Here is a 16,854-nt window from a genome sequence, read left to right as displayed (position 1 = left end):
TCGCCAGACAGAGAGAGACAGACAGAAAGTGAGAAATCACCCCCCAGGGGGATGGTCATGCCACAATCCCTTCTCCTCCATTCTCCTCTCGGGATCTTGGGCACGCACGCACACGTGCCCGGCGTGAGTTTTAAGCCACTGAGTCCGGGACGCGAACCGCGGTCGACTACGTGGGAGTCCAGCGACATAGCCATTATGCTAACTTCTGGTTCCCTATAATGTTACTTTCTTGTAACGACTTTGTTAGCATCTGGCTAATTTTGATCTCATAAAATAGATTGGTAAATGGTGCCCCTTCTCACATATTCTGTAAGTATTAGTGTAGAATTGGATTTTTTTTTCCTTAAAAGTTTGGCAGAACTATACTAGTGAAGCAATATAGACCTGAATGTTTCTTTGAAACTTATTAAGATCCTTAAAGCACAGGCAATAATCCCAAACATAGTCATCTACTTTGTTTTTATTTTTTTAAAATAACATCTATGCTTCATTCATTTATTAATAGAAGTTATTTTGTGGCTTCTTTTATATTTTCTATGTATATAATCCTGTCATCTTCCAATAAAGATAATTTCACTTCTTCTTTCCCTGTTTGAATGCCTTTTATTTTCTCATTTCTGATTGCATTGGCTAAGACTTACAGTACTGTATTGAAAAGGAATGGAGAAAGTGGGAAGCCTTGTCTTGTTCTAGTTTTAAATGGAAAAATGTTTCCACATTCAGTATGATGTTAGCTATAGGTTTTACACATATGACTTTTATTGTATTGAGAAATGTCCCTTCTATGCCGATTGTGCTAAGAGCCTTAATCTTAAAGGTATGTTGTTTCCCTCCCATAGTTAATTAATTAATTTATTTATATTTTATACATTTAGTCATTGTATAACATTATAGCTTATAAAATAAATTTTCTCATCATGAATACACTGCATATTAGTCCAGTCAAAATAGTATTATTCTTACTATTAATAGATAATTTTCCATTTTTATGAATTTTTTTCAAAAGCTTTTCCTACACTGATTGATATGATCATATGGTTTCTATCTTTCTTTCTGTTAATATAGTGTCTTACATTTATGGCTTCATGTATGTGGACCCATCCGTGTATCCCCAAAATAGAGCCTCCTTGTGGTTTATAATCTTTTTTTATGTGTCTACCCAAAAGACAGGAGGATGCTCAGTGGAAAAAGTGCATACACATCCATGCTTATTATGGGATTATTTACAATAGCTAAGACATGGAACTAACCAAAACGTCCATGAACAAATGAATAGATTGAGAAATGTGGTACATATACACCACAAAATACTATTCAGTCATAAAAAACCCTGAGACCTTAGCCTTGATAAAAAGTGGATGATCTGGAAGATTTACTGCTAAGCAAAGCAAGCCAGATATGAAAAAGAGATATTGTATGTTCCAACTCAATATATACTGAATGTCAGCATTCTATGGCAGAAACTGAAAGATTGGAAACTATAAAAGCACAGAGAGCAATGGTCATACTAAAGACAATGTGGGAGGAGGGTGAGAAGTAGGTGAGGGTGCAAAGAAGGAAATCAAGAGGAAAAAGAAAGAAGCAAAATATTTAAAGGATATAAAAATGAAAAATTATCTGTTTTTATTAATGTGTATGGTAATATCTTAAACTAAATCAATATGCAGTGTATTCATGATGGTAAAATTCATTCAATATGTTGCCATGATTCATATTGATTGGATGTAATAAATAAATTTTAAAAATCTATGCTAGCTCTTTTCTTTTTTAATTTTAATTAATTAATTATTGTTTATTATTATGATTTATACATTCAATCGGTATACATCATTTAGATTGTAAAGAGATTTTACTAAGCATAATATACACTTCAGACCAGCCCAGTTGAGAATACCATACACTTCATCCTCTACAGATAATAAAACATACCTGTGTCCCACTAATGTCCTACATCTCCATTTTCCCCCCCAAATTTCCCTTCCTACACTCTTCCCTCTCCCACTCTCTTACCACTTTGTCCCTAGTGTCCATAGCAATTTTCAATGCTTCTATATCCTTCAGTCTTTAAGTCTCTAATATAGAATGTGGACAGTTGGTATATGTTAAGTGGAGAAATACAATGTCTCTCTTTCATAGCCTGACTTGCTTCACTCAGCAATAAATCTTCCATGTTCATCCACTTTGTATAAAATGCTGGGGTCTTGTTGTTTTTTAAGACTGCATAGTATTCCACAGTGTATATGTGCCACACTTTTTAAAAAAATCTATTATTAGGTACATTTGAGGTTTACAAAATGTTGAGATAAGTACAGGTACATACAGATTAACATAATTTTTTTTTCATTTGTGTGGTAAAAGAAGCTAAAATCTATTACACAAAAACTTACCTAATTCTTAATCTATTTTTTCATTTTTTGTATCAATTAAATGGTTTTTCCCTGTTCCTCTCCTTCCCTCCTGTTATCCACCCCCCTATTATCCAACACCCTGTACTATCTCTAGTGTCTACAGTTGCCCTTTCTGCTATGATACCTTCCAAAAAGGAGGGAGAGATGGAGAAAGAATTGTAGAATGTGCCACACTTTTGGAATCCATTCATCTGTTTGTGGGTATTTGGGGTGGTTCCATGTCTTAATAATAGTGAATCATGCTGCAATAAATACAAATATGCAAGTGTTTTTCTGAGTGAGCATTTTCCTGTCCTTTAGGTAGATATCCAGGAGTTGAATTGCTGGATCATATGGTAGTTCTAGTTGAAAGTCTTTGAGGAATCTTTATATCATTCTCCACAGTGGTTGGACCAATGTACATTCCCATCAACAATGTAGGAGAATTCCTCTTTCACCACATCTCCACCACTACTTATTATTATTATTATTATTATTATTATTATTATTATTATTATTATTTATAAACTTCACCATTCTGACTGGGATTAGCAGGTATCTCATTGTAGTTTTGATTTGCATTTCCCTTATAATGAGGCATGTTGAGCATTTTTTCATATGCTTTTTGGCTGTTCATATGTCTTTTTTAGAGAGTTGTTTATTCAGTTCATTTCCCTATCTTTTAATTGGGTTAATAATTTTCTTCTACATAAGCTGCTTGAGTTCCCTATTTTTCCTGGTTATCACTCCCTTATCTGAGGCATAGTTTACAAAAATTTCTCCCATTCTGAGGGCTGTTGATTTACAATAATTACTGTGTCCTTTGCTGTGCAGAAACTTCTTTACCAGATGTTATCCCACTTGTCTATTTTTGGGATTATTTCCTGTGTTTTGGGGGTCATGCTTAAGAAGTCTTTGCATATCCTAATGTCTCCTCCCAGAGTTTCCCCAGTGTTTTCCACCAGTAGTTTTATAGTTTGCAGTCTTAGGTTTAGATCTTTGATCCACTTTGAGTTGATTTTTGTTAATGGTGACAGATAGGGGTTCAGATTCCTTTTTTCTACAGATTTTCCAACACTAGGTATCCATCTGCAGAAAAATTCATCTGAACCCCTACTTGTCACCATAAACAAAAATCAACTCAAAGTGGATCAAAGATCTAAACCTAAAACATCAAACTATAAAGCTACTGGTGGAAAGCACTGGGGAAACTCTGGGAGACATTAAGGTATGCAAAGACTTCTTAAGCATGACCCCCAAAGCACAGGCAGTAATTCCCTAAATAGACAAGTGGGATAACATCGGGTAAAGAAGTTTCTGCTCAGGAAAGGACACAGTAATTAGTGTGAATTGACAGCCCTTGGAATGAGAGAACATTTTGTAAACTGTGCCTCAGGTAAGAGACTGATAACCAGAATGCACAGGGAACTCAAGCAGCTTATGTAAAAGAAAATTATTAACCCATTTAAAAGTTGGCAAAATGGGCTGAATAAACAACTGTCTAAAAAAGACATATGAACAACCAAAAAAGCAGTCAAAAAAATGTTCAACATCCCTCATGATAAGGGAGATGCAAATCAAAACTACAATGAGATCCTGCTAACCCCAGTCAGAATGGTGAAGTTTAAAAAAAAAAATGTTAAGTGGTGGCAGGGATGTGGTGAAAGAGGAACTCTCCTACACTGTTGGTGGGAATGTACATTGGCCCAACCACTGTGGAGAACAATATAAAGGTTCCTCAAAGACCTTCAAGTAGAACTACCATACGATCCAGCAATTCCATTTCTACGTATCTACTCAAAGGACAGGAAAACTCTCAGTCAGAAAAAGTGCTTGCATATCTATCTATATTATTGCAGCATTATTCACAATTGCTAAGACACGGAACCAACCCAAATGCTCACAAACAGATGAATGGATTGAAAAGGTGTGACATACCTACTCAACAGAATACTATTTTGACTTAAAAAAACAAGACACTAGCATTTGATAGAATGCAGATGAATATGGAAGCTTTATTGTTGAGTGAAGCAAGTCAGGCTATGAAAGAGAGACATTGGATGTCTCCACTTAACATATGCCAACTGTCCATGCTCTATGGTAGAGAGTAAAAGACTCAAGTACATAAAATCACTGAAAATTGTTTTGGAATCTGGGGACAAAGTTGAAGGAGAGTGAGAGAGGGGAAGAATGTAGGAAAGCAAATACTTGGGAAAAATAGGTAAGACATTTGTGGGACACAGATATGGTTTATTACCTGTTGATGAGGACGTGTATGGTATTCTCAACTGAGCTGGTCTGAGGTGTATGTCATTCTGGGTATAGTCTCTTTACAATCTAAATGATGTATAGTGCTTCAATGTATAAATAATAAATAAAAATATACCATTTAGGCATTTAAGTTGAATTATATAAATTTGGTAGTGTCAAGGGGAGATGGAATAGAGATGGCAAAATAAAGGTAATTTGGCACCTGTATAGAAGTATGTTTGTCTTCCATTGCTGCATATAAAGTAGACATAATCTTTGTGGCTTAGAGCAACACGTATTACTTTATAGTGTCCATGAGTTCTAAATCTGGGCACAGCTTAGTCAGGTCCTTTTATCTGCCTCGTTTTCCATGAACTGTAACCAAGATCCTGACCAAGCTGCCTTCTCATCCAGTACTTTGGGTAAGACTCTAGATCTAAGCTCATCTGTGCTGTTGGAGGAATGTATTTCCTCATAGCTGTGTGAGGGTCCAGTCTTTTATTGGCTATTGCCCATATCACAAACTCAAGAATCAGAAGCTGCCCACAGTTCTTGACATGGGCCAGTGTAGTCACTTACTTTATCCAGCCTGCATGTTGAGTCTCTGACCTTTAGGTGGACAAATCCTTTCTGAAGGATTTTCTCCTGATTAAGTTAGACTTTCCCAGAAAAAAAAATCCCTTTTGATTAGTTGTAAATTAACTGATCTTGGAACTTTACTTATATTTAAAATTCCTTTGCAATTTTCTATTGGCCAGAGTCCTTTCCCCACTCAAGGGAATAGATATTTAAGACAGGATTTCTAGAGTGGAGGGATAATGAAGGACCCATCTGAAAATCTGTCCTATAACTCCAAGTCATAATTTTCCCTAGATATATATCTTATATGTATATTTTATTACATATTTCTAAAACTGAAATTAAATTTTAAGTTAAGCAGTATAATATATTTTAACAGAAGAAATAATTTAATGAAGGGCAATAATACTATATATATGCTTTTTAAAGATTTAATTCAACTTTCTACAATAAAATATTTATTAAAAATATACTACTCAACCTCCAAGAAATAATTATGAAGTAATGTTTATTTACTTCTTTAATACTCTTGACAATTTTATCATTCTCACCCTTGTTTTTTTAGCCTAAATTTCAAGTACTCTCCCTTCAGGCTGCACAAAACACATTTTATTGTTCAGTTCAGAAAAGCATAGAACTAAAAGGATGATCCATCACAAAATGCATTAATTCCTAAGAAATAGTTTTTCTAAGTCAGTTGGGTTTTTCTGTTGTTTGTTTTAGTTTGTTTTTACCCTGTGACACCCTGGGTCATTGACTACATTCTTGAATTTTGAAAAATGGCAATAGTGGATTAGTATAAGATACAAATATCAACCATAGTTACTTCTATGAATTTGACCTAGCAGAGGAAAGAAGGTAAACTACCTTTTGGATAAATCTAGTTTTTCTATCCCAAATTGTATTTCAAGAATCATTCAACATAAGTCAAAGACTACTTTTCTTTTCAGGATGTCAATATCTGTATTAATAAAATACAATGATCTCTACCTTATTTTAAGAACTAGAAGCAAAAGTGAAGATTAGAATATATGGTGTCTAGGTTCTTAACTTCTCACTAACCAGGATTATGAAGGACTCAATTATTTGCCAAAGAAAGAAACTTTTTAGAAGTCACAAACTTACATGGGCCATTAGAAGACTCCTTTGCAAAAGTGGTAGAAATTACCTCTGATTGCAAATCAGCTAATGCTATTAAAAATTTTAGGAAGGCGGGGAAAAAGAAAAAAAAAAACAGAAAAGACTGGCTTCGGGCAAACCCCTACTCTTCCTATTCTTTTGGCTTGCCAGTAGGAAGGGTGCTGAAAGTTATGATGTTCATTAAGAAAAGTACCTTTCTAACATCTCTTGACTCTAGCCCCAAGTGAACTGACAGGAAGCTTGTCTGTTTTAATGTTGCAAAAGAACAAATTATGTAACAAAAAGCAAACAACTTTAACAGCAGGTGGCTGAAGCATAGCCTTCAGAAAGCTGTTAAGAACCATTTTTGTCTGTGAAATAAAACATGGTTGCAAGCAATGTTATTTGCACTTATTGATTCAGTGAAAGAAGTCACCTTATGTTTAATTCAAATTGCAGTCCTGACACGGACAGGCTTAAAACAATCATGTTTTACAAATCCATTTGTTTAAATGATTCTCTTGTTGGCTGTTCACACTGTGCCCTGTGTTGTTACATTATCACTCCCTGCAAGTGCTATTTAAAGAAGTGGGAAACCACCAACACACATTGCTTTAAGCTGCAGGTTAGACTTAGTAGAACAAGGCAAAACATGGTAGTAGGTAACTGTTAATTTGGGGGTATGGTTTCACATTTCTTCAGCATACTTCAATTGCTAGTATCCATTTTTATTCCTACTGCTGAGTTTAGAATGCATCATGTGTGTAATTATGATAACATATCTCTTACTTTTTTTTTCTTTAAGACTGAGATATAGTATGAAATGGCATGAAATCTTTCAGGTGAGTTTCCTGTTGGTTTTCTCTCTGTTGAGTATCACAATGCTTCCAAAATCTCTATTTCTATTCTTTAGAAGTCAAGGCTCTGTATTAAATAGGAAAAACACTTGCAAAAATTGACAATATATCATGGGTCATAATTCTCTGCAACCCAATTTTCTTATCATTTAAATTTTTAAAATTTTCTTGAAATTGCTTCAAATTAAGTTTGGGCCCATTTTATAGACATTAACCTCATCATGGAAACCTCTTGGAAGTGTCTCTGATTGTATTGGTGCAGTTTTACCAATACAATAGAGAGAGGTAAAATAAACATCCTCAGATTTTAAAAGTTAATAAGTCAAGAGTGACAGTTGTATTGATGTGGTTTATAACTATAACCAGAATAAATGGCTGATGCATGTGCATGGAATTAAGAGCCCTAGACACATGCCAGGTATGAAAATTTCTAAAAGTCTGACATGAAATCTCAATGTTAGTTGCATGAGGAAGAGCACCAGAAGAGAGCCTGTCTAGTACAGATAAACTGAACAAATATTAGATGCATAACTCAAATGGAAAAACACACAGAGTTACCTAGCATGGTGCTTGCTTGCTTTCTTCTCTTTCTTTGTTATCCTCCTCTCATAGGCAAAATACATCAATTGCCTGGGGCCCAATCTACCCCAGACTAATCACACACATACAACTTTTGGAGGACAGGAACTATTTTAGTGTCAGACAAGCCCAAATATGTATTCTAAATATTCTACTTTATCAACTGTAGGACATTGAGCCATCGACAAGCTCTAGAATGCTCAGATTCTTAATCAGTACAAACCAAGATAATATCTCCCTTGCAGGTTTGTGGTAAAATATTAAATGAAATAAGTTACCAAATCATCCAGTAGAATCCTTCATTATTTGACTTCTTTTGTTCCTGAATTTGCAAAGCTGAGGACTCAAGATCACAGGGGTCACTCCGCATGAGACACTATCTGAGCACACACTACTCTCTATGACATATAGCATCACTTTCTGCAAGTGATAACAGTAATTTTTGCCAATATTATTATGAGCTAACAGTATTTTGAAAAACAATAAGCTTTAGGGTAAAAAATAGGACAAATATATATTCCATTACTATCAACAAATTTAATCTAAAAATTAGTCATTTTATTTATTCTTTCTTCCCTTGAATAGTTTCTTAGTCGCCAGTGCACATGCAGAAAATAATTTTAGGAGATACAAAAATAAATCAGTATAGGGAACCAGCAGTTAGCATAATGGCTATGTCGCTGGACTCCCACGTAGTCGACTGCGGTTCGCATCCTGGACCCGGTGGCTTAAAACTCATGCCAGGCGCGTGTGCGTGCGTGCCCAAGATCCCGAGAGGAGAATGGAGGAGAAGGGATTGCGGCGTGATCATCCCCTCTGGGGGGTGATTTCTCGCTTTCTGTCTCTATGTCTCTCTCTCTCTGTCTGGCGAGCGCACGTGTCCTATAGTGAAAAAAAACTCTCAAAAAAAAATCAGTATATGCTTACAATCTAATATTAGATAAACTAACACATGTAAATAAGAAAGTATTAAAGTTGTGAGAAAATATTAAAAACCATCAGAGGATTACTAGTATATTCAAGTAATTAGGAAAATTATTTAATATTAGTATAGCACTCTTTCTAAAGTAATAACAAACATGGAAATCATGTTGAGGAATTACAAAATTACCTCTTAAAACAAGAGCATAGTGAATATTATAACCAATTATTTTCATGTCTGGATTGAAGTGTTTCTTGTTAGATCCCCTTAGCATTTAGCTCTTTGTGTGTCTTACACATAATAGAAACCCAAAACATGAAAGAGAAAATGAACAAGAAAGAATTAATAAGACAAGAACAAAGACAGTATAGTCTTAGGACAATGAGGAATGATTCCCCATAATGATGTTTTTTCTCTATTAAAAACTTAATCTTATGAACCAGCAAATGGCCTAATGGTTACATTGCTGGACTCCCATGTAGGCAATCATGGTTTGAGTTCCAGAACAGGAAACTTAAAACTTTGCTGGGTGATGTGGTGGTTAAGGGCACTGGACTCCCATGTGGCCAACTGTGGTTCAACTCCTGGACCTGGTGGCTTGCTTTCTAACTTTCTCTCTTTTTGTCTGTCTCTCTGAAAATATTAAAATAATAATAATAGAGTTAAATAAAATAATTTAAAACCCTCATGCTGCATACGTGTTTGTGCATGCCCAACAGGACAGTGGAGAAGAAGGGATTGTGAATGGCCATCCTCTATTGGGGGTGATTTCTAGTGTTCTGTCTCTCCATCTCTGTCTCTGGTGAATGCATATGCCAAACCTCTCAAAAAAAAAAAAAAAAAAAAAAAAAAAAAAAAAAAAAAAAAAAAAAAAAGAACTTAATCGTAGCCTGTCCTTGACTATAGCAGATTAAATTCTGGTCTTGACTTCCAGGCAGCTAAGTTAAAAGAGGCCGTGTTCTCACAGTTGGCAAAATAATTTATGTGGTCCTCAAGAACTTATATAAATGTGAATAAGTAGGTTTGTTCTTTATTATAGTAGAATTAAAGTTAGAACATATTTTCTAAACTGCCTTATAACATATAAAAATTATATTTGAATATTTGATAGGTAATTAATACTCTATCTCTGATCATCTAAGTTTTGGTTAAATTGAGGAAACTAATATTTTTAATGTGACTCAGAATTGTGAGCCTGTGATTACTATCCTGAAGACAACTATAGTTGGAATTAAGCATTTATTGTCATTCAGCCAGAGTGTTGTCATTACAATAAATTGAGAATGGGAACATTGGCAGAGTTATCCAATGGATTCTTCACATGTTTGGAAAACCTCTGCTGACCTATCAACATCTATCTTGACTGATTAGAATGAGAGTGAAAAGTACCTTGGCTCATCTAAAGAAAGATGTCCCTTCGAAGTCAAATTATAGAGTAACCACAGTGCAGATAATAAATCAGGCCCAGCTCTTTGGTCTTTTGAATTGCTGACCTAAATATAACACTTCAGTGCAAGCTACAATATACAACTGTTTACCAAATTTTATTACTATTTTATTTATTTATTTATAATATGATTTCTTATATGTATATAATCATACATGTTTGTGGGGTACAGTATATTTTTCAAAGCATGTATACAATATATAATAATCAAATAAAGGCTATAAATTTTATCTTCAACATTGAGCATTATATTGTGTTGAGCACATTCAATATTCATTCTACTACTATTTCTTTTTCTTTTTTTTTTTTTTTTGAGGTGTATTTTATATTGACTACCATTTTTATTCTGTTGTGGTACACCATTCCATAACCTATTCCCTGTGTTTACATATATTTTGTGTTTTTAATCATTTTCTCCCAAACTCTGCATGCAAAATTTTACTCATCCCACAATCCCACCACATGAAGTCACTTGTATTTATCATTATTTTTCCTATTCATACGTCATTGAGTTTTCACCAAAGAAAGTGAACATTTGCTGTATGTTTAGTGGTATCATACAATATTTGTTTTTCATAGCCTAGCTTATTTCACGTAATATTATAACTTTTAGCTTCAGCTACCTTGTGTCAAATGACTGGATATTATTTTTCTTCATGACTGAGCAATGTTCTTTGTACATGTACCACATTTTCTTAATCCATTCATTAGTTTTTGGGCACTTAAGTTGATTTCATGTCTTAGCTATTGTTAGTAATGCATCAATAAACATGAGTTTGTTAATGTCTCTTTGACAGTAAAATTTTTTATCTTTTGGAGAAGTGGCCAAGATTGGGATATTTACTGGATCATATGGTAGCTCTAGTTTTAGAGTTTTGAGGAACCTCCATGTTTTCTGCTGTGGCTATACTAATTTACATTCCTTTTATCAGTGCACATGGGTTCCTTTTCTCTGTAACCTTATCAGTAATTCCTATTCTTTTTCAATTTTTTATTAATTTTCAAAAATATAATGGCTGTCTTACTGGGGTTAGATGATATCTTGCAGTTGTTTTGCTTTGCGTTTTCCTTATTATAAGATGTTGAACATTTTTTCATATGCTTTTTAGCCATTTCTGTATCTTCCTTTAAGAATTGTTCATTCAGATTGATTGCCCATTTTTAAACTGGTTTATCAGGGTTTATTTATTTATTTATTTATTGGAGTAAACTGAGTTCCTTGCGTATTCTGGTTCTTAATCCATTGTGAGAGGTATAGTTCACAAATATTTTCTTCCATTCTCTAGGTTATTTATTTATTGTTTTCTTTGCTGTGCAGAAGCATTTTAGCTTGATGTAGTTCCATTTATCAAATTTTGTTGTTTTTGCATATTCTTTAAGGGTTTAAGAAATCTTGCCTACACTAATATCTTAAAGTGTTTCCCATATGCTTACCTCAAGTAGTTTTATGTGGTTTTTTGTTTGTTTGTTTTTTGTTTCTTTTCTTTTGTTTCTTTTCTTTTTTTACAGATTTTTGCTACAGGCTCATGCATTCACCAGAGAGACAGAGAGAGACAGAGAGACAGAAAGTGAGAAATCACTCCACTGCAAGGGAGAAGACCGCACTACAATCCCTTCTCCTCTAGTCACATCTTGGGATTTTGGGTATGCATGCACCCAACACAGCATGAGTTTCAAGCCATTGGTTGGTTCCAGGACTCAAACCATGTTCAACTATGTGAGACTTCAGCGAAGTAACCATTATGCCATCTGCTGGTTCCTATACTTTTACTTTAGTTAGTTTTTAGTTTAGTTAGATTTTTAAATTTAGCTTAGTTTTCAGTTTAGATAGTTTTTTAAGTTTAGTTTTTAATCCATTTTGAGTTGCTTTTTTAAGTGGTGAGTGATAAGAGATTTGTTTCATTCTGTTACAAGTATATATCCAGTTTTCCTAGTATCATTTACTGAAAAGATTGTTTTGTTTCTCCATTGAATTTTCTTGGGACCCTTGTTAAAAGTCACCTGGTTGTATGTTTCATTTATTTCTAGCTTCTCTATTTTGTTCCATTGGTCTATGTAACTATTTTTATGCCAGTACCATATTGTTTTGGTTGTTTTGACTTTGAAATGTATATTCAAAGTCAAGTAGTTTGATCACTCTGACTTTATTCATTTTGCACAATATTGCTTCAGCTGTTTGGGTTGTTTTTTGTGTCTGTGTGTTTGTGTGTGATTTCAGATTTTTTTTTTTTTTTGAGAGGTTTTTGCTATAGGGCGCGTGCGGACAGACAGAGAGAGACATAGAGACAGAAAGCGAGAAATCACCCCCTGGGGGGATGGCACGTTACAATCCCTTCTCCTCCATTCTCCTCTCAGAATCTTGGGCACACAAGCACACGTGCCCCGTGTGAATTTTAAGCCACTGGGTCTGGGACTCGAACTGTGGTCAACTACATGAGAGTCTAGCAACATAGCCAGTGTGCTAATTGCTGGTGCCAATTCCAGATAAATTTATAGGTTTTAAAAATATGAAATGAAATGAAAAATGCCACTGATGTGTTGATAGAAATTGTATTAATTTGGAGATCACTTTTGGTAGTATCATTTTACTATGTTGATTCTTCTAATATATGCATAAGAGATATTGTTCAATATTTCTGTACATTTTTCAATTGTTTCTCTTTTTTATAGTTTTTATTGTAGAGATATTTTACCTAGTTTGTTGGTTTTATTCCTAGGCATTTTATTATTTTTGTGGCTATTGAAACTGGATCGCTTTGTTTATTTCTGTCTTAGCTCATTATGAGCCTACAAAAATATTAGAGTTTTGTATGCCATTTTTTCAATATACAGAGATTTTTGCTATAGGGCATATGTTCTCTCCAGAGAGACAGAGAGAGACAGAAAGCAAGAAATCCCCCTCCCCCCACCAGAGGATATGGTCATGCTACAATCCCTTCTCCTCCATTCTCCTCTTGGGGTTTTGGGAATGCATGTACACATGCCTGACGCGAGTTTTAAGCCACTGAGTCCAGGACTCAAACCACAGTCCACTATGTGGGAGTCCAACAATGTAACCATTACATTATCTGTTCATCCAGTATACCATTTTTTTTTTTTAATCTTATGGCTTATATTGCTTGACTTACTGCTTTCTTACACCTGAGTTTTTTGGTGAATTCTTTCAGGTTTGCTTTTATGTATATAGCCATGTCATCTGAAAAAAGGAGCAATTTAACTTGTTTCTTAACATTTCAAATGCATTTTGTTGCATTCTGTTGTCCGATTACAATAGCTAGTACTTCCAGCACTATGTTGGTTAGTTATGGAGAAAATGGACATCCTGCATTGTTCCTGTATTGAAAGGAAAAGCTTTCAACTTTCCTACATTCAGTATGTTAGCTGTGGGCTTGTCATGGCTTCATTGTGTTAAGAAATGTGCCTTCTAAACCTCTTTTGTTGAGTCTTAATCATGAAGGATTGTTGTACTTTATCAAATGAATTTATCTGCATCAATTGATATTTGGTTTTTAATCTTTTCTTCAGTTGATGTGATATATCATTGAATCATCCTTGCATACCTTGAATTCTGTTTGTACATGATGTATATATTTTTGATGTGCTAGTGTATTTAGTTTACTAGTATTTTGCTGAGAATTTTTTCATATATGTTCACCACAGAAAGTGGTCTGTAGTTTTATTTTTTTGTAATAATCCCTGTCTACTTTTGGGATCAAGATGATGGCAGCCTCATGCAGTCAGTTTAAGAAACTTCCTCAATTTATTTATTTTTTTGGATTGCTTTGAGGATAATTAGTATTCTTCTTTAAAGGTTTTGCAAAATTCGTCAGTGAAGCCAGGATCTGAACTTTTTGTTGTCGTTGTTGGGAGACTATTGCTGAGTAAATTATTGGTTATTGACCTGTCCAAGCTGTTCACTTCTAGTTCAGTCTTGATGTGTTGTATGTGTCCATGATTTTTGTCGATTTATTCATTTCTTCTAAGTTTTCCGGCTGTGAGCATATGGTTGCTCATAGTTTTCCCTAATGATCTTTGGTGTTGCTATCATATCTGTTGTAATGTCACCTCTTTCATTATTTATTCTGTTTCTCTGTTCCCCCCCCTTCTATTTGTCTTAGTCTAGCTAACGGTTTATCTTTTGCTTATCTTCTCAAAAACTGGATTTTTGTTTTTTGATCCTTTGTATTGCTTTTTTGGTCTATACTTAATTTACTTAGGTTCTGATCTTTATTTCTTTTCTTTTGTTACCACTGAATTTAGCTTATTTTTGCTTTTCCAGTTTGTTGAGAAACATTGTGGATTGTTTGCCATCTTTCTATTTGTTGGTGTGGGCACTGATTATTATAAACTTCCTTCTTAGTATTGTCTTTGCTGCATCTCAGAGGTTTTGAAATGTTGTATTTTCACTTTCATTTTTATCTATTTTTTCATTTTAAATTTATTTTTACAGTTTTTATAATTAATCAAATGTCTGTTATTTAGTGTTCATGTATTTTTATATTGTGAATGACTTGTGTTGTTGTTAATTTCTAGTTTTAATCCATTGTGGTAAAAAAATATTCAAGATATTTCTATTTTAAAACATGCAGTTTTTGTTGTTGTTGTTCTGTAGTATGTGATCAATCCTCGGTGACGTCCCATGTGCAGATTAGAAGAATGTATATTCTGTGATTGTTGGATGAAATGATCTATAGTTATCTGTAAAGGTCATTTGACTTATGGCATTGCTTAATTTCAGTATCCCTTTGTCTTTTTGTCTAGACAATCTCTCCAATGGTTAAGAGTGTGATATTTAAATCACTTAGTATATTAGAGTTTGTCTTCTCCTTAGACTTAACAATCTTCATTTTATATGCTTGTGTGCTCCAACATTGAGTGTATATATACTTAAAATTGTTATATCTTCTTTGTGAATTGACCACTATAGTACTAAATAATGATCTTTATCTCTTTGTATAGATTTTGGTTTGAAATGTGTTTCATGTGCTGTCAGGATTAATACTCCTCTGTTTTGCTTCCATTTGTGTGGAGTGACATTTTCAAACCTTTCACTCTCAATCTGTGTATGTTTTTATTAATGAGGTGAATTTCTTATAAGCAATATATTGAGGGTTTCCTGTTTTTTATTATCTATTCAGTTAGTCTATATCTTTTGATTAGGGAGTTTGATCCAGTTATATTCAATATTATTATTGAACCACAAGGACTTATGTTTGCCATTCTGTTGCTTGCTTTTTTGATTGTTTGTATTCATTTTCTTATTTCCATGTTTCTTCACTTAAATTATTTGTTATTTGGAGGTTTCCCATAGTGGAAGGGGTTGAATAAATTTTTTTCCTTGTGTAAACATTTTTTTAAAGATTTTTATAACTTCACATGCTTTCATGGAAATAATTATCTTCCTTTTGCTTACAGATGTAGAACTCCATTATTTTTTTTCTTGAAGAGTCAGGCTAATATTGATGAATTCTTTTGGCTTTTGTTTGTCTTGAAATGTTTTTTATTTCTTCTATTTTGAAAGATAGTTTCATCAGATATAGTCTTGACTGAAAATTGTTCTCCCTGTATTTTGAATATGTTGTCACATTTCTTCCTGGCTGTAAAGTTTATGGTGTTTGATTTTTTAAAAGATGTCTATCTCTCTGTTTAATTTCTAATAAATATCACAAAGGTGTTTTTTTGTTTTTTTTTTTTTTTTAATGTTCTGTAACTCCAGGGCCAGTAGATGGCATAATGGTTACGTAACTGAACTCCAATATGAACTGACTGTGGCTTGCGGCCTGAACCCAGAGGCTTGAAACTCACATCTGGCATGTGTGCAAGCATGCCCCAAAGTTTGAGAGGGAAATGGCAGAGAAGGAATTGCAGCATGGTCATCCCTCCTGGGGAGTGATTTTTTTGATTTCTCTCTCTCTGTCTCTCTCCAGCAAGAACATGTGCCCTATAGCAAAGAAATTTCTCCAAAAATAATCCTGTAATTCTTTATCTATATATTTTTTTTGCATCTCACTGAGTTTTATTATGACCAATATTCTAAGTTCTACATTTGATATCTCCGTGATTTCCTTTGATTTGTCCATTGTTAGTGGAGAGTTAGTGCACTGCTTTGGAAGAAAGAAATTTTCTTGTATCTTCATGTTTCTTGTTTTCTGTATTGATATTTGGGCATCTGGTAGAACATTCATTTCTTCTGGTTGTGCATTGTGGTATTGACTTTTGTTTGGGGTGTTCAGTGATAAAGTCTCTGTATATTTTCAGAGTACCGGTGATAACAGTGGAAACACTTAGACCTGTGTTCTCAGTCTCTGAATGAGGCTAGAATTATGTACTGGTGACTTGCCTATCAAGGCAGTAGATTCACTTGAAATGTTGACAGCAGTTGCCCTGTGGAGTGTTTTCTATTAAACGAAGTCCCTGAGTAGAGCAATGAGGGCCCCTTCCAGATGAAGTACCTGTGTGGAGGTATCAACCAAGAGTTGGTAAAGTACTCTGTTGTGAATAAAGTGTACACAAGAGGGATGGAGACACTGATTGAGGAGCTGTGTCTCAGGAAGTATTTGGATGCTTTGACTGCTGGTTGTGTGTCCTATCTAAAGTTGGAGGAAGAGCCTGACTTTCTCTGCTGCCACTGAACCTCCCTGCTCTGTCAATATTCAAGGAGATGGGGCTGCCACAGGCTGTAGAGTTTTGTCTAAGTCAGAGAGGTGGCAGTGG

This window comes from Tupaia chinensis, unplaced genomic scaffold (genome assembly GCF_000334495.1).
Source record: "Tupaia chinensis unplaced genomic scaffold, TupChi_1.0 Scaffold000532_1, whole genome shotgun sequence".
In the NCBI taxonomy this organism is placed as follows: Eukaryota; Metazoa; Chordata; class Mammalia; order Scandentia; family Tupaiidae; genus Tupaia; species Tupaia belangeri.
Note: the sequence above shows the minus strand (reverse complement) of the source record.